The sequence below is a fragment of the Hirundo rustica genome, chromosome 6 (genome assembly GCF_015227805.2).
Source record: "Hirundo rustica isolate bHirRus1 chromosome 6, bHirRus1.pri.v3, whole genome shotgun sequence".
NCBI classification, from domain to species: domain Eukaryota; kingdom Metazoa; phylum Chordata; class Aves; order Passeriformes; family Hirundinidae; genus Hirundo; species Hirundo rustica.
In genome coordinates, this window is record NC_053455.1 from 27,724,365 (window position 1) to 27,742,035 (window position 17,671).

The window sequence follows — 17,671 nt, forward strand, 5'->3', positions numbered from 1 at the left end:
ATTGTTCTAAGGGTCCTTGGCAGCAGGCACATTTCTTGAGATGGCCTCAGTGCTTTACTCTGCTTAGTGATCTTGCTGGTGAGCAGTGGAGAGTAATCCTGCTTATGTTTCTGAATGTTTTTTTAATCGTGATTCAGCTGTCAAGGAGTAGCAGATTGCTGAGGTAGAGAAAATTCTATATTCTGGCTCCATAAGGTCTAAGAGTTGGGAGATTTTCCTGGCCAGAGTTTATCTCTGCTCAGTTATACCTATTGACTCTTGCAAAACTACAGGAAGCAACCAAAAGGAGAATTTGGCCCCAAACTGCTAATTTTTGCTTGCATTGACATTCAGCATGCAAAACCTGATGAGATTTCTGGATGTAGATTTGGTGAGCTGCCCTATGAAGCATGCTTGGGAGGGATGCAGAGACCCCTTCAAGCGCCAGCTCTCAGACCATACAGAGTTCGTTGCTTGTTTGTGCCCTAAGCTGCTTGTGCAGTTTGTGATGTGGTTATGTTGTTTATCAGCAGCATCTATGAAGAAACTGCATATTTGGTGATTGCCTTTCCTGTGCCATTTTAGTAGTTTCTCTGGAACCGTTGCAGTGAAACACATAACATGAAAACACTGACTTGAGGTGGACACTTTAGCATGTCCTTGCTTTAGATAAGGATGCTGCGTTCATAGTGAATGTCCTGCAGCCTCCTCACTGCATGGGGGAGTTTTGACTGAGGCCACACTGGGAGATGGGCTGTGAGAATGCATCTTCTGCTCTCAGGCTGCCCGAGGGCTGCCAGTTCCCAGACCTGGTGAGAAGCTGGACTGAGGAAACCATCCCTGCCCAAATGAGTACAGCACAAGCAGCAGGCTGCTAATGCCAGCTGCTTTGGTCTATGAACATGCTCTGACTGCACTGCTCACCGATGCAGCTGTAGCTTTCTGAGCAAGACTTCTAGGCAAGGCAATCGCTTTTTTCCCTTGCCTCGGGCCAGACTCTGAGAGCTGGGGCTCTGCTGCCAGGTGTCTGAGCTGGTCTCTGGCCATTGCATGTCTGCCTCAGGAGCTTTAGTTTTCCTTTGCATCAGCTTCAGAGGCAGGATGTGGGTAGCAGACAAGTGCTTAGGGCAGTGAGTTGCTTTGGATGGCAAAACTGTCCACCCTGCTGCTCAGTCCTGCCAGGTCAGTGCTGCTGGGGCTGGGAGACAGGGGAGGGGAGAGGGTGCCCTCATGCTCAAGTAGCACAGCTGATACCTTGGGATCCTGTCACCTGCTGTTGACCGCTCAGATACCCCTGGGGAGGGCAAAACTTTCGCCAATGCGTGGGAGCCTCTAGATGGTCCACAACGGTCTAAGAAGGGTTTCCAATCCACCCAGAAAACCTGTGACCCCACTGCTCCCCCTCTGCGCAGTATACCAGCGCCTGGTGCCTGCCTCTTCCCTTTCCCCTACTTCACTCTCTCCCTTTTCCTTCCCCCGTTACCCACAGGCTAGGCCTCCTGCTTTGGGCAAGGTCCAAGGCCTTGGGCCCAGTATGCCAGCGGCAGTCTGGGCTGCAGGGGCAGAGCTCTGCCCCTTACAGGAGGGACGAGCTGCGCCTGCTTCGCATCTCCTTTCACCGGGAGAGGCTGCAGGGCACAGGTAGAGTCTGTCTGTTAGATCCGTAATATCGTTTGCTGCTCTCTAAACTGCTATAAGTGAGGATGTTGCAGCATGAGAACTACTGGCTTCACATAGCTGAGAAATCACCACCACTTTCCGTTTAAAAGAAAATAATTCTAGGAGCCAAGGAGAGGCTCGGGCGCTGTCGAGAAGTTCAGCCAGGAGGGCTGCCTTCGGATGCCCCCGCACCGCAGCTGCTTTGGCACCGCTGCCGGCAGACGTGTGCAAGGGGTTCGCAGCTGGAGCTTGCTTCCTGCCGGGGCTCCAGGGCAGCTCCGTGCTCACGGGGAGTGTGTACGGTCACGGAGGAGCCCCGGGCCCCCCGGGGGACCCTGGGGCTCGGCGCAGCCCCGGCCTCCCTGGCAGGCTGTATCCCCACAGCTCTCGGGGACAGGTTTGTGCCCCGGCCCCCGCCCCCATTCACCAGCGGGGCTCGGGTGGATGGCGCTGCGATAGCGATCTGAGCCCGGGAGCTGCTCCGGCAGCCTCTCCTCGGAGCTTGCGTGGGGAAGGTTTAACCCCTCGCGGGCGGCGTGCCCGTCACCGCGAGGAAGGGGCAGCCCAAGAACCGAGGACCAAGGGCTTGAACCATTCGGGCACGAAAGGGTTTGTTAGGCTGCGGTCCCTTCCGAACGGGAAAAGGAAGGAAAAAAGATTGGGCTCAGCTAGGCTTGCGGCAGCAGAAGAGCCAAAAACTGCGGCACACAAAGCAGTTGGGAAAGACGGCGAGGCTGGGAGAGCTCCGCCGGGTTGATCGGGGCTGCTCCCTTCCGCGAGAGACGGTCTTTGGCCAGATCCCAAAGGTACCTTATGCCCGTTAGGAACTCGCCTACAGCAAGGAAGCCAAATCCCAGCGTCTCATCACCGAAGCATTCCCAGGGGGTTTTTGCGTTCCATAAACACGGTGCCAGGAGTGAAGTGCGCAGAGACGCGCCGGCGCCAGCAGCTCCCCTTCTGTGGGTGCTGCCGCAGGTCTCCCAGCTCTGTAGAATGACTGAGGATGAGGAGCTGAAGTGCAGCCTTGTTTCAGCCCTGCCTTCTTTGGGCCGGGGAAGGCAACAGCTTGGGAATTCGGAGGTCGCAATTGTCCCTGGCCCTCATGGAGGGAAGCTGGGATGATCCCTGTGAGGAAGACTTGGCCACCTTGTAGTCTTCAGTAAAAAAGAGAGCAGAATTCCAGTGTCAGAAGCACAGGCTCCTGCAAGTGTCCAGAGGCAGGAAGATGTAAGAAGGAAGGGTGCAAGGGGGAGCAGTCCGGAGACCTCCATGAGCTCTTGCAGGGCTTTATCACATCTGTGAAATAAAAACAGCAATAAAGCTAGGGGCAAGCCTTCTGCCTTGCCTGCCATTTTTCCTTGTTGAATTATTTAAGAAAACCTGGACAGGCTTTCCTCCCAACCTTACCTCTCCAGTGCCAGTGCCTGATTTGTGGCCTCTCTCTTTGGAGAGAAGAACCTCTCTTGCTGTACAATTACACTGCTACCTTTGCAGCTCTGGTGACCAGTATAAAGGGAAAGTTCAGGTTTAAATTGTGGCGAGGATGCACAATAGCAGCAGCTCCAATGTAACCAAGGGAAACTCTTAGAAAGTAACCATCATCAATGAACCCTTTCCGTGTACTGAGATAAGATCATTATCTGGAACGTAAAATCCATGCTGCAAAGCAAGTAAATGTCAGCTTCACAATTATCTCAGCAATCTTTATCTGGTTCCCATGTGTGTAATGCTGATTTAATGAAAAATTCACACGTTATTTTCTTCATATGATCCTGACTTGCTCAGTGCCCAGGAAGTTGCATCCTTGATCTGACATTTTGCAGGCTTTGAGTGATTGATTAAAGTGTTTAAATAACATACTTCAAACATAAGGGTGGTGATGGTTGTTAAATGCAATTATTGTTGTTTAAATGAAATTATTTTTACATCTTGATTAATTATAAATGGATATTATTAATGAGAGAACAAAATATGTTTATAGGGGTTTGATTTCTACAGTCATCAGGAATCAACAGAGCAGGTAATGAGTTTGGCAATAAAATGCCAGCCTTAGGCATAGACCAGATTTAGCACCACCCTTTCTCTTTGTATCACACTTCCTTCCTCCCACGAGCTCAGCCCACTCAAAACCTGCATAATTTCTTCTTATAAAAGGATGTGCCTGTTTCTGCTCAGTTTTGTAAAGCCTTTATTTCCTAAATATGCTCCTCAGTGGGAACACTCCTATTGGATTTCCAGGCCCGTTTTATCACTCTTAATGGGATGGGTGGGGATGGAAGTGCTGAAAAAGTTGGGTGTTGATTTCAAGTGAAGGGAAGAGGCCCACAGTGAACAATGTGTGAACAGGAGGGTGGAGAGAACTGGGCCAGTGAGTGGGAGCCTCTAGGTAAAGAAATGGTATTGAAGAGCAGTGTGGTCCCTGGGCAAACACACCCCTGGAAGAGGTACTGACATACTGACTGCTCCTTCTCCACTTCCCCCTTTTAAAGGTTTTATTCAGAAGGGAAAGGAGGGGGAGAGAAGGATAATTCTTTTTCTTGCTTATTTAAGGTTCCTCAATCTCTAATGAACTTTAATTTCCAAATACTTTTCTAAAAAAAAAAAAAAAAAAAGAGACCAATGAACAAAAGGATTTTCCTGCAAAACCTCATTTGTAATTTAGGCATCTCTGCTTCAAATGACATGTACATTTTAAAAGTTAAGATTTCCCAATCTAACTTGCATAGGAACTTCAACACAGCAGTCATGAGATCTACCTCTTTCCAATAAAGGTGGTTTTTTGTTGGTTTGGTTTTTTGGGGTTTTTTAAGCTGTAACATGCAGTTGGCTCATTTCTCTGATATTCACAAACACCATCAGGTTTCCTTCAAAACTACTTTAGTCATATCTTTTCCCTTGAGAGATTATCAGACTTACTTCCCCACCATGTGTTATCTTCTGTTTTTCCAAAACTCCACTACCTTTGATTGCCTTGGCATTACTTCTTTATCCTTTTATATATTTGCAACATCATTACAGTTAATGTCAAACAGTAAAATTTATTTGAGTGACGTTTCCTCTGTTTGGCCTACTAACTAAAACATATCCTGCAGTTGGGAATTAGGCACTTCATCCCTTATAGCAGCAGGAATTTCAAAGAAGCTATCCCTCAATCAGCCCAGAAATTCCAAAAAGATTGCTCCTAAGCCCATCAGTGCTTTCTCCATTGACACCCAAACCCTTCTGTAAGATTGTAAAAGCCCAACAAAAGTTTAGCTTATGTACCAGCTGATATACGTTACCTTTGTATACAGATTCCTCAAATATACTTATCTAAGGCATGAGGGGAGGTATCTTTGAGCTTCTCAGTGGTCTGAGAACCAACCACTCAATTTGGTGTCAATTCAACACGAAGTTCAATTTTGCAGAAGTATAAATCTATGTCTAATTAGACACTTCCCTTCTTACATCCCTCATGAACTCCCCAGCCATATTGTCACACATTCTCAGTAATGTCACAATGCCTGGGGAATGCAGATTGATGCGACGACTTAGCGCCTTTCGAGGCCAAGACCTCCAACACAGAAATCTCAGCCCAGGGCTACATTACGGTGCTGTTTACCACCAGCTTTTGTTTAAATTTTGAATTAGTTTCCATTACATGTGATCTGCCTTTACCCTAGTCAACCTGAAATTATTTTTCAAGACTGCACAAGAGGCCTGGCCTTCCTCACGTTACAGCCCTGGATTGCAATTGCCACACAATTCAGCCAACTTGCACATGCCCAAGTTGCCCAGAGCTCAGGGGGGTTTCTTCATGTATTTTTTTTTTTTTTTTTTTCTTTCCTTCAACATTTGTTCCATCATTTCACTGTATACCAAATAGAGACTTTCTAGGTAAGAATCTCCAGAATCGCTCTTTGCCTAAACCGCGCAGGGCTGGTATATTCAGACATATTAGTGAATGCATCCCTATGCTGACGGGACTTTATTTAACTCTTTCGGCTCTCACATAGCCTCAGGTGGCTTCCAGGTAACTCGGGGATTGGTGTGAGCACAGTTCCGTGGGCGTTCGACAAACACTCCTGACCCCGGGAGCCCTGCGGGGTCCGAGAGCCTTGTGGGGGCGGCAGCAGCACCTACAGCGTGAGAAATCCTTTTGAGCCCCAGCATCGCACCGTCGGCGTCCGCTGGCAGCTCCAGTTACCGCCAGAACATCGCACCCCGCCGCACACGGAACCCCTGCTCCGTGATTTACAGATGCTGCCGGGCGGAAGGCGGAGGAAAGACGAGGAGCCGCGGGAAGGCGCTGCGGGCGGCCGAAGGGAGCGCGCCCGCAGGGCCGAGGCCGGTGCGGCCGTGGGAGCGCGCTCGGGGCCCGGACGCCCCTCGGGAAGGGCGCGCACCCGGCACGACCACCGGAGGCGCTACCGCGCGGCCCCACGCGCGAGCGGCGTGTTATTCCTCGCGCACGGCCGGAGGAGGGGCGGGAAGGGCGTGGCCGGCGGCGCCCGAGGAGCGGAACTGCGTCGGCGGGAGGCTCCGGCCAATCGGCGGCGCGCCGCTGGCGGGGCGTCGCGAGGCAGCTGCACCGCACGGCCGCGGCCGGCCCCCGCTGCCCCCCGCGCTCCGCCCGCGCGGCCGCGCTCCGGTACCGGCCTCGCGGGGGCGGGAGAGAAGTCAGGGGACGGGGCAGGGGAACGTGCGCCGCCCACGTGATAGGCCGCGGCGGCCAATGAGGACGGCAGGAGGTCGCGCGTGGCGGGCGAGGGCCGCGTGGGCCGGGGCGTTGCCGAGCGGCGCGCGGAGCGGGCGGCGCGCGGAGTCAGGTAGGAGCCGCTCGTCCCCCCCCCCTCCCCTTTCTCCCTCCATCCTTGGAAGTTTTTCGCTCGAGGTGGCGCGAGGCGTGCGCGCGTCACGTGAGCGCGGCGGCCGCCCAATCACGCGCGCGCCGCCTGTCCGCGCGCTGCCGCCGCGCCCGCGTTTGAGGCGAGAGGATCGCGCGCGGGACGGAACGGGACCGGCGGCCGCACGCTCCCCTCGCGTGCCCCCGCGCCGCTCCGTCCACGGGCGCGTGCGGGCGGGGGCGCGGGCAATGGGTAGCGGCCGGCGGTCACCTGACCGGGGGGTTGTTAAAGGAACCGAGCGGCATCCGGGCTTCCCAGCCGGGAAGGGTCCAGTGAAGCCCGGCCCCGGGCAGCTGCCGCTGCTCCCTAAGCCGTCGCGCTCCCGGGGACCGGCCCCCGGTGGGGGTGTGGCCGGCGCCACCTACGAGACGGGGCCGGGCTGCCGGGAGAGCCTTTCCCGGGAAGCGGCCCCGGTACCCCCTGGGTGCCAGGGGCCGGCGGGCTGGGCGGGGCCCCTCGGCCGGGGGCGGGGCGGCCCGCGGGCGGCGCGCGTGCGCCCCGGCACGGCGCGGGGGCGCGCGGGGCAGCGGTCGTTGGTGGCCTTTGGTCCTGTCCTGTCTGAAACTCGTCGTATTGAGCTGACGAGTTTAAAGGGAGTCGAAGCGCGAAGGCGAGCGCAAGTGAGGAGTAGGGAGGCACGAGGGCCAGCGGCTGTTTCAGCAGCCCGGGGAGATGAGTGGTTTCCCGTTACGTAGTTGGAGCTTCTTGCCTGACTTATTAGGATGTCAAATCTTGCACAACAGTTACGCTGCCTTTCTCCCGACGTGAACTGTGTGAAGGCATAGGCCGTCTGTAATCGCACTTGATGGGATGGGCTAGAGCCCTGAAGATTTGAAGTTGCTGCAGACTCTGAAAACCGAGGACAGTGTGAAGAAAGAGGGGCAGGCTCATGCTTTGGTCTTGTCGCTTGCAGGTGTTCTGCCCGATGCAGCTGCAGCACCCTTTCAGTGCTCTCGGGCACAGTGCCTTGTGAATCTGTATTGGGAGCTGGAAAGGGAAATCGATTCGGCTTGAAAAGTATTCCCATAGATGGGCATTTTTGTGCATCTTCATGTGGGAAAAAGCCACGTATTTCTTAAGTCTAGTGGAGACGGGCAGCATTTGTTCACTTCTGTATTTTGTCTCACAGCTGCTGGCTGTTAACCTCACCCATTGCTGGCTCAGTATTGATGCAGACGGTGTTGTTCCTGCCATGAGGGGGAAGCGTGCAACTGAAGGAAACCACTTGTGAATAAACTTGTTTGGTCACCTTCCAGGGGAAAAAAAATAAAATAAATTCTTTCTCTTTGACTATAGGCCACTTCTTCATTCATACACAAATCCACTATATCGTTTCTGAAGTTCATGGTTTTTAAACCAGGTTTCTAAAACCTGGTTTCCTAAGGAATGGGAAGTCCAAGACATTTTCCATACAAACAGTGAAATAAGTCTCTGCCTAGTGGACTGAGAAAGAGCTCTTCTCTATGAGGAGGCTGTTGTCTGTTTGCTGCTTCATAGACTGCAAAGGGTCTACAGAAAAAACTCAGCCATGGCATGTGCATAGGGAGCAATGCCATTAAGTGCGGTACCAGCAGGGCTCTCCTCTTGTCTTATTCTTCCATAGGTATGGATGTGTTGTGCTGTATTGGTTTGCTTTTTTTAGTCATATTTATTACTGGGTAACCTTAGAACAAAGAATCAAAGTATGATGGTGGAGTTGCTCTTCTCTCTCCACACAAAGATGGAATGTGCTTTTGCTGTTGGATTTTGGCTAGTTTTAGTACCTGGGATAAATCCTTTGCAGAGCTGGATAAGGAAGAATGCAGTGAGAATGATATGTGTTAGAAGGATGGTGAAGGTGTGTCATGAGAAGAGAGCAACCAAGAAAGCTCTTTTGTTTTATTTTTTTTAAAATCAAGCCCAAATCAAAAAGGCATTAAAGGAATGTGAATGGCATAAAAGAGAGAAAATGAATGGGAACCAGATAAAACCTATCTACAATAAAAATGCATTCTTTGTTCCAATCACTATCTTCAGGAAAAGCCAGTTTGGAGAATGACAAGACTGTGAGCCAGTTGCTGTTAAACAAATACTTGTGATGTTGGAATTGTGTTTTGCTAACTTTTGTGCAGTGCTTTCTGTTAATGTGGTGTGGTCTGCCTGACCACAGGGTAAATCAATAAGCAGTAATGAAGATGGATATAAACCTGGAACACATAGCCAATGGTCTGTACTTTAATTAGTGTCACTTTTTTTTTCGTCATAACTTAAAAGGGGAATACGGGTTCCTTGGCAGTTCTAACTTGCTGAGCTATTGGTAATTCTGTAGCAATGAGTATTGCTATAAAATAGCTGGATAAGTAGGATAGTCCTGAGCTCAGGTGAGGGCTTTTTTTTTTTTTTTTTTCCCTCCCTTCTATGATATGGACAAGATCCCCAGCTGAAGATTCATGTGTGTGATAAGTGTTCCTCATGATGGTCATCAAGGGATTGAAATCATGAAAATGGTGCTATTCCTGCTGATTATGGCTAATTTCTGCCAGTGTTGCATGACTAAATGCATAAAGCATTGCTTTATTGTTTTATTTTGTGATTTTTTGGTAGTTGAAATAATAGTATATTAAAAAGTACAGCATTCATTGAATGTGTGAGTAATGGGCATATCACTGACTGGTGAAATATGGAAAGTAATGTAAATTACATTAACCTAAATATAACATGTTGTATAAAGCTAAAAAAAAGAGCATTTATTTCTAGTTAACATTGGCTTTTTCCCCTGCCCTCTCACCAGTGGTGCATTCTTCACAGAAACCACAGAATCATTTAGGTTGAAGACCTCCAAAATAATGAAATCCAACCTTTGACCCATCACCACCTGTCAACTAGACCGTGGCACTGAGTGCCACATCCAGTTTGTTGTGTTTCCATTTTGCAGTCTTCAGTTTGGGAAGTGTTTCCCAAAAGTTCAGGTAACTCTTGAGATATGCAAAGTACTGTGCATTGTACTTGGCAGGATTAATGTTGTTTGACAAACTAGTGACTTTATGGGATGCTGGGAGTTTGGACTCCTTGGCATGGTATGGGTGTTGGAGAGGTGAAACAGGAGTTTCTCCCTTTCCTCCACCCCCCCAGGCATGTGCCCACTTCCTCCAAAAGCAGCTGCTGTCCTTGCAGGTGTGTAGCTCTCAGTCGGTGAAACACTTTCTGAACTACCACCTATTCATCCTGCAATAGTCAGGGCTCTGAGTGTGACGTGAATTTGGTTTTAGTATAAAGCCACGCTCTGGGCTGAAATCTGGCAGTGCACAAGCTGTGTCAGACTTTTTGTGGGGATAAATGCTTTCTGACTGCAGCTGGAGCATGTGTTTCTGCATGTTTACATCAGCAAGAAAGCTAAAAATCAGTTTAAAAATGCCTGAAAAACTATTTTCTGCAACAGTCCATTTCTTACAATATTTTTTTTTATTAATCTCACATTTTGTCTAGATTCTTCCATCTCTTATCTTCTTGGCACTGAACTGTACTTCTTCACTAAAGCGAAAAGACGATTTTAAGCTAATTTCCTATAAAAAATAACATTATGTAAACTTTTCTTAACGTACGTTTGGGCTGGGGTTGTGTTACTTAAGGACAGAGGTCTGGAGCTGACATAGGTGCTGCTAATTATTAAAGACATCTGTGTACAGCAGACATTCAGCTCTGGGAGATTACTGCCTGTCTGGAGAAGCAGTTGGAGGCCAGTGGGGCTGGTTATGGCACAGAAAGTGGGATTAGATACTTTTCTATATGCAGTTTAATCCAGAGTTGGTTGGATTAACATAATTTCCTGTGGCTTGCTACTTTTAACCATTCTCCAAAGTGGCAAAACGTTGTCTAAAGAATGTTTTTTGTATTTTAACTCTTCTAGTGTGTATATTGCACAACACTTCTGGCTGTAACATCACTAGGTTTTCAGCTCTTTAAATGCTTGTGGATTTTGGTTTTTTATTTGGTGGTTGGATTTTTTTTTTAATGTTCAAATTGTGGGATTTTTGAGCCCAGTCAGGGCTGTCTGGTCGTAGTTAGTGATAAACTTGTAGACTGCTGTCATAAACTGCTGACTGCTGCTGTGGGTGTGTTACACTGGCACAGCTGGTTTTGATAGCTGTTGTTTCCAGGGAGTGAGTGTAGTTTCAGTTGTTGTTGTGAAAACAGTGCTTTTTTTTTAGCAAGTGAATTTAAGAGCTGAAAGCCTCCTTTATGCTCCACTAATGCTCCTGTAGTAGTGCCTTTCACACTATGCTGTGTGACAGAAATGTACTGTCATGTATCTACTTGTGTAGTAGCAATCTTTGTATTCAGGGGATTGCTAACAAAAAATGTAATCGACACCTCTTGTGTGTTTTTCACAAGTTGGCAGCTGTTCTGTTTTGCTTAACTATGTATAGTTGCATGTATATATACTCTAAGAGGTATGTTGTTCTCCCACATCTGCATCTGTAGCGAAGCCTGGGACTTGTGACCATCCAATTCCTGATTTATTACTGGATCTTTACCTCAGGTTGGACATAAGAATGGCTGAAGAACAGTTTGTTGCTGCAGATCTAACAGTTACAGTCTCTTGTTACTTGTAGCACATAGGCTTGAGTGGGTGCTTTATAGCGCTGTGTAGGTGTTACTGAAAACAGGAGTGTGATTTACTGGGTACTGAAATACGGCTTGTCAAAACTGTGGCTGATACCTTCAAGGGAATAGATCTGAAAGAACATTTGAAGGAGGGGTGTACAGCTTGGTAGTGAACTTGAGCATTTCAAATACCTTGTACTAGCCAGTAATGGGATGGTTGTAACTCCCTCTGATCAGGGATTCAGTAGGTGCAGGCCAGTTCATTTATGTGCTGCCAATTCATGTTTAGCATGAACAAGTCTTTAAAACTGTTGTTTGTATTGATCTAAATGAGATGTTGTTCTTTACTGCAGCACTGCTGTTTATTGTCAGCTTTAAGCTGCTTAGAACTGGGTTACTTAAGCTGATGGGAGTCTGTAATACTGCTGTGACTTCTAATGATGAATCCATTCTCTTGATAAACCAGGGGTTCAATTTTGGTGCAGGCACGCATTTCTATCTGCCTTAGGTAAAATTGTGGCAAAATCTCTGGTAATGTCAGTCATGTTTCTGGTTTGTTCCTTTTATCATGACTGAAATGTGGCTTGTGGGCCATGAACATGGGGCACTGTCTACTCTTCAGTTCTGTCTGCTCTCAGTTGTACAAATTACTCTCTTGCTGAAGAAACCCCCACTTATTTCTGTATTGTCATTGTTCAGAAGCAAATTGGTTAATACAAAATTGCATCTCTATCCTGTGGCCCTAAAACTTGATGACCGCTCTACAGCATATGTGATGACTGTAGGTATAAAACTACTATCCCTGAAATCAGTGTAATTATTTCTGACTGGATTTGTTACAGGAAAAATACTGTGCTGGATCTGACACCTTGAGGCTGTTGCAGCTCCACGCCCACAAATATGACCAGTAATAAGGCTGAAAATGCATTGCTGGTAGGCACAAGCCCATAGAGCACATGTACACGTGACATTTACATGTTTGGCCACGCTGATCAGGCAGACACAGATAGAGGAGCACAGCAGACAGCCACATTGGGCTCCCTTCCCTATCTGAGCAGGAAGAGGTCACGCACATACACATATGTGTGTATATACATATATAAATATATATATTTATATGTATGGTAGATACCCTCCAGCAGCAGAGTTCAGACACTGTTGGTTCCTGAATCCCAGTCTCCCTGGTTGCTGGCATGTGGACACAGCAGCTCTGGAGGCCACAGCGCTGTTCCTGGTGCTGGCACATGCTCTGTCTCTCAGGTGGCTGAGACTGCCCTGCTTACCTGATGTCCAACACCCCTCCATCCACAAGACCCTGCCCATTAGAGACAGAGCTGTGCATGCACACACAGAGCTGGTGGCTTTCCTCTGGGCCTCCATACAGACCCACCTGTATTAATGTTTTGATGCATGTTTGTCAAGTCTCTTAAAATGTATTTTCATTAATTCTGTTCTTCTGAGATAGTTTCCTGTAGCATAAACTTGTGTTGCCAAGAAACCTCCAAAGGGGTGCTGACGTTTTGTAATGTTGCTGGTTTTCTGCCCATTTTCAAATAAGACAAAAAACCCCAACAGATTGAGGAGCAGTCCTGACAGAGTTAGTTTGTGGTAGACAATGGTCCGTGCAAAATTTGGGTCTACGGGTGATCCTGGACCTTGGTGTCACCCTGCTAACTGATGTCTTTGCCTTCTGGCACCATGTGTAAGTCTTTGTAGTTTCATAGTGGATGCAGTGTTGTAAAATAAATAACCTTAATGGAAAAAGGGATAGGATAGGGAGCTTCATGGAGGTGTTCTTGCCTGCAGCCTTGATGCATTCTGAATTCCCTTAACGTTCAGAATTCTGTTTTAGTGGGCTTATTGTCAGAAGTGCCAGGCTTATAACATGTAACTAATTCCCTTGGTGTCTGTGAAGGCCTGCCAGGCTAGGCACGGGGTGGCACCCGCTCGGTGCCGTTCTCTGTTGAGGCCGTGCCAGGGCTGCACTGAGCCCGGGCTCTGTGTCGTTCAGCGCGTCGGTAACACCGCCCAGGGCCCGGCTCAGGGGGCGCGGTGTAACACATCTGTGTCTGCCCTCCCAGAGGCACGGGGCCCTTCTTCAGCTGCGGCGGTCAGAGTCTGAGCCGCGCTTTGGCCGGTCAGCGAGGATTTGCTCAGACGGTGGAAATATAGCTGACTTCGTTGCTTCCTCAGCTGAGGGCTTCCCGGGGCGGCGGCCGGTTCCTGCCGGCGGCAGCACTCCGAAGTGTGGAGGCGCGGTGCGCGTTGCCCGCGCAGAGAGCGGTGCCCCTTTCCCGGAGGAGGCGGCCGCCGCCCTGGGCTTGGGGACGGCGACGCGGTGCCATCCCGGCCGGCCCGCCGGGGGGCGCGGTGCGCCGCGGGCCTCGCGCGCACTCTCGGCGGGGGCGCGGAGGGAGGCGGAGCCGCGCGACCGGAGCCTCGGAGCCTTCGACGGCCGCCGGCGCGCGAGCGATGCGCGCGCGCGCACGTTCGAGAAGCTTCCCCGCGCGCGGGGCGCTGCGCGGGCCGGACCGAGCCGAGCCGGGCGCCGGGCCCCGCGCGCGGCGCGGGCACGTGACGGGCAGGCGGGAGGGAGGGGGATGCCGGCCTGATCTGCGCCTGCGCGAGCTGCGGCGCCATGACGTCAGCACGGTGCGCACGCACGTTGTCCCCAGCTGGCGGACACACGGTCCGCGTGAGAAAGGAAGCGGGAGGCCGCGCGCGCTTCGCGCACGGTAACGACCGGGGAGCGGGGCCGCGCCGGGGACAGCGGCCGCGTCGCGCGCGAACTCCGCGCGCCTCTCCGCGCGCCCTCTGCCCGCCGCCCGAACTGCGAAAATTGACACCAGGCGCGGGCACGAGGCGGCCCGGCCCGGGCCCGCTGGCCGCACCCCGGCGGCCGCGCGAGGCGCCACTGCGCGCGGGCCGCTTCGGGAGCGCCGGCAACGCGAGCCCCGCCGGGCAGGGCCGCGCCGGGTCCCGGCGAAGAGCGGCGCGGTTTCCCCACGTGCGCTCGTCCCGCCGCCCTCCGCCAGCCGGCGCGGGCGGTGCTTCCAGCTCCCGCCGCTCCTGGGCGGCTGCCGCTCCCCGTCCCGCAGCTTCTGGCTGGGGTCCGTCCGGCGCGGCCGGGGTGGGGGTCGGGCGGGCGGGGGAGGGGAAGGGCGTTCAAAGCGACAGGTGCTGCGCTCGGCCCGCAGCCGTGACGCCACCTGCCCGGGGCGGGGCCCTCGTCTCTCGCCGCCGTGCCCCCGGCGGCCCGTCCTGGTAGCCGCTCGGTCGGTCGGTGTTGAACGGCGGCGCGGCGCGCGCGGCGGCCGCTGCCGCTGGGCGCGCGCCTTGGGTATCCCGGCGGCAGCGGGCGGAGCAGCCCCGGCCCGGGGCTCGCGCCGCCGCCGCTCTCCTTCCCACGGTGCCTCCCGGTGCCCGCTCGCCCCGGAGCGCCGTGCGCGGAGCCGCGTCCCGGTTGCGAGAGGAGTTGGGTTGGTTTGTGTGTTGGAGAAGGACGCTTTCGCATCTCGTTGCCGTCCTGTTTTTGGCGGGTCTCAGAGCGACTTGTGAGTGCTTTGGCCACTGCTTCTCAAATACAAGGTCTGCGTGTTAGAGAAGGGAAATCTCTGTCACTATGCAGAACTTCAGCTTCCACAAATACACGTGTTTCCCCTGAAATACTGGATTAGAGTCTGTGTAATAAAACAGGCTCCCGTGTCACCAAATGTAATAAAATACATGAAATTGCGTTCTGGTAACAGACTGCGCTAGTGCTGAAATAATGTAGATTTTGATTACTCTCATTGCACGTAATCATATTTTAACCACGCGCATCTTAGTCTGACTTGATGCTGCGTGTGGTGGTGCTTGTGGTAGAAATAGTTACAGCAGTACAATGTAAGAACTTTGTTGGAGAACAGAAACTGTTACTCTGTAGGTCTTTATATGCATAGAACTTTTGTTGAATGTATGGTTGTTGAGCTTTTTTTGTATTTTTTCCTGGTCTGTCTTAAGTAAAATAATTTACTCAAATAAATGTAAAGGAATTAAGTAAATTTAAAGCTACAGGCATTCTGCATATCTTAAACGAGATCTGAAACCACTTTGATAGTGTGTTTCCTTTATGAGCTGATACAGTCTTGGTGCATACTGCACAGCATTAATGTGAACTCACTTTCTGACTGTATGTTTACTATACATATAAATGTGTTATATGAGTATATGCAGAGTAAGTTGGTGGAAAATCATATAGATTTTTTTCACCACTCTGTTTGTCTGAGATTTGTATTTCTATGCTGTTCTGCCATGTGAACATGAAAGTGCTTATTTCTTTGGGGTAGGTAGCTTTTTGTGTTCCTGGGACTTGAGGTGTAATAACTGCAAAAGCAGAGCAATACACTTGAATTCATTTTGTATCCTACACTGTTGAGTCCTCGGTGGGTAGGTGGTTGTGGGTATATTTGTGGGGAAGAATTTCCTCTGCAAAGTTAAACTGAAAACTAGACCTTGTAACTTCACAGGTATCAAAAATCTGTGCAGAACAGTTTTGGTTTATTTCCACCAGTTTATTAACTTTTACATTAAGTTTTAAAATATACAGTGTAAAGGGTGGAAATGGATAACACAGAGGAGATTTTTCACCTACAGTGCCCCAGTCCTGACAAAATGAAGATGTCTTATTAAATATCCTGTTCACTTAAGACTTGTGAATTAAGACTTAATGCTCTGGAAAGAGATGTGGTTGTTTTCCAACTCATACAATCATAGAATGGTTTTGATTGGAATGGACCTTAAGGGTCACCTAGATCCAACCTTTCTGCCATGGACAGGGACACTTTCACTAGACCAGGTTGCTAAAAACCCCATCTTCAGCCTGGTGTTGAACACTTCCCAGTGTTGGGGCATCTAGAGTGGCTCTGGGTAACCTGTTCTAGTGCCTAACCACCTGTGTAGTAAAGAATTTCTTCCTAATATCTAATCTAAACTTCGGTCTTTCATTTTGAAGCCATTTCACCTTTTTCTATCCCTGCCTTTGTAAAGGTCACTCTCCAGATTTGTTGTAGGTCACCTTTAGGTACTGAAAGGCTGCAATTACTAAATCTCCCCAGAGCCTCTTCCAGCCTGAACAACCTCATCTCTCTCAGCCTGTCTTCACAGGAGAGGTGTTTTCTCCTCAACATCTTGGTGGCCCTTCTCTAGACTTGCTCCAAGCAAGGTCTGTGTCCTTCCTGTGCTGGAGACCCCAGAGCTGAATGCAGAGCTCCAGGTGGGGTCTCATGGCAGCAGAATAGAGGGGCAGAATCCCATCCCTTGCCCTGCTGGCCACGCTGGATGCAGCCTAGGATGTAATTGGTTTTCAGGACTGCAGGGGCCATGGCTAGGTCGTGTCCAGCCTCTCACCCACCAGCAGCCTCAAGTCCTTCTCAGCAGGGCCACTCAGTTTCTTCATCCCCCAACCTGTGATTGATACTGGGAGTTGCCCCATGTCAGGTGCAGCACCTTGCACTTGGACTTGTCAGACCTCTCATCAAGCTTGTCCAGGTCCTTTTGGACATGATTCAGGCATGTCAGCTTTACTTACCTTGCCAGTATGGTCTCCTGAGGAACACCACTTGTCATGAATGGTCCCTGGGACTCAGAGCTGTTGATCACTACCCTCTGGATGGGTATCAGTTTCTCATCCACTGAACAGTCCACCCATCAGATCCATTTCTCTCCAGTTTAGAGAGAATGACTTTGTGGGGGACTGGTTCCAAGACTTTATGGAAGTCCAGATAGACAACATCTGTAACTCTTCCACTGTCCAGCAGTGCAGTCACTTGGTTGTAAAAGGCCACTGGGTTGGTCAGGCTGGACTTGTCCTTGGTGAAGCTGTGCTGGAAAATCACCTCTGTCCTCCATGCACCTTAACATCACTTCTAGGAGAATCTGTTCCATGATCTTACCAGGCACAGAGGTCAGGTTGACAGGTCAGTAGTTCCCAGAATACTTGTCTACCCTTTTTTGAAAAATAGGTGTAATATTTCCCTTTTTTCAGTCACCTGGACTTCACCTGACTTCTTGAATATTAAGGAAAGTGGCTTGGCACTCTGGGATGCATCTCAGCTTCTAGCAGTGGTGATTGACTCTGGTCTCTGGTTCCCACCAACTAGGTATTTGATACAAGAATCAATAATTGTTTGTCAGTGTTGTGTTCCACATACAATAAGGATCAAAAGACAAACATCTGGATGTGGAAATAGGATTTTCGTGAGTTACCAGAAGTGCATATTTTAAATTTTCACATAAAGAAATAAACAGGCTATTTGAAAAAGGAAGTAGTTTATGATCTGTTTTTACAATGTTGACATAATCCTTAATCTGGGAGGTAGACACACAAAGTGGAATTGTGTATATGCAGATAAAAGTAACTAAAGAAGTTACTTTTATCTGCATATACACAATTCTAAACAGTGATTATGCTAATCATAACAGTACTAATGTTTTCTTGTTTGATTTAAATTATTTCCATAATTCAGAAGATAAAGGAAGCTAAGGCTGCCCAGTGCTTCACAAAGTTTGTGTCTTTTTCCAAA

At 49.9% G+C, this 17,671-nt stretch overlaps 1 protein-coding gene across 5 annotated transcripts in view; it reads left to right on the plus strand.

The window, feature by feature from the left end:
- Positions 1-13,748: 13,748 nt before the first annotated feature.
- Positions 13,749-17,671, plus strand: part of MGA (MAX dimerization protein MGA) — a 52,799-nt gene continuing 48,876 nt past the window's right edge. For 3 of the 5 annotated variants that reach the window (XM_040065948.1, XM_058420843.1, XM_058420844.1), the window contains exon 1: positions 13,758-13,843. The gene's annotated coding sequence lies outside the window, so the exon portion shown is untranslated. Of the gene's footprint in view, positions 13,844-17,671 lie in introns of all 5 variants that reach the window. The other 2 variants (XM_040065947.1, XM_040065949.2) reach the window with 1 other exon arrangement.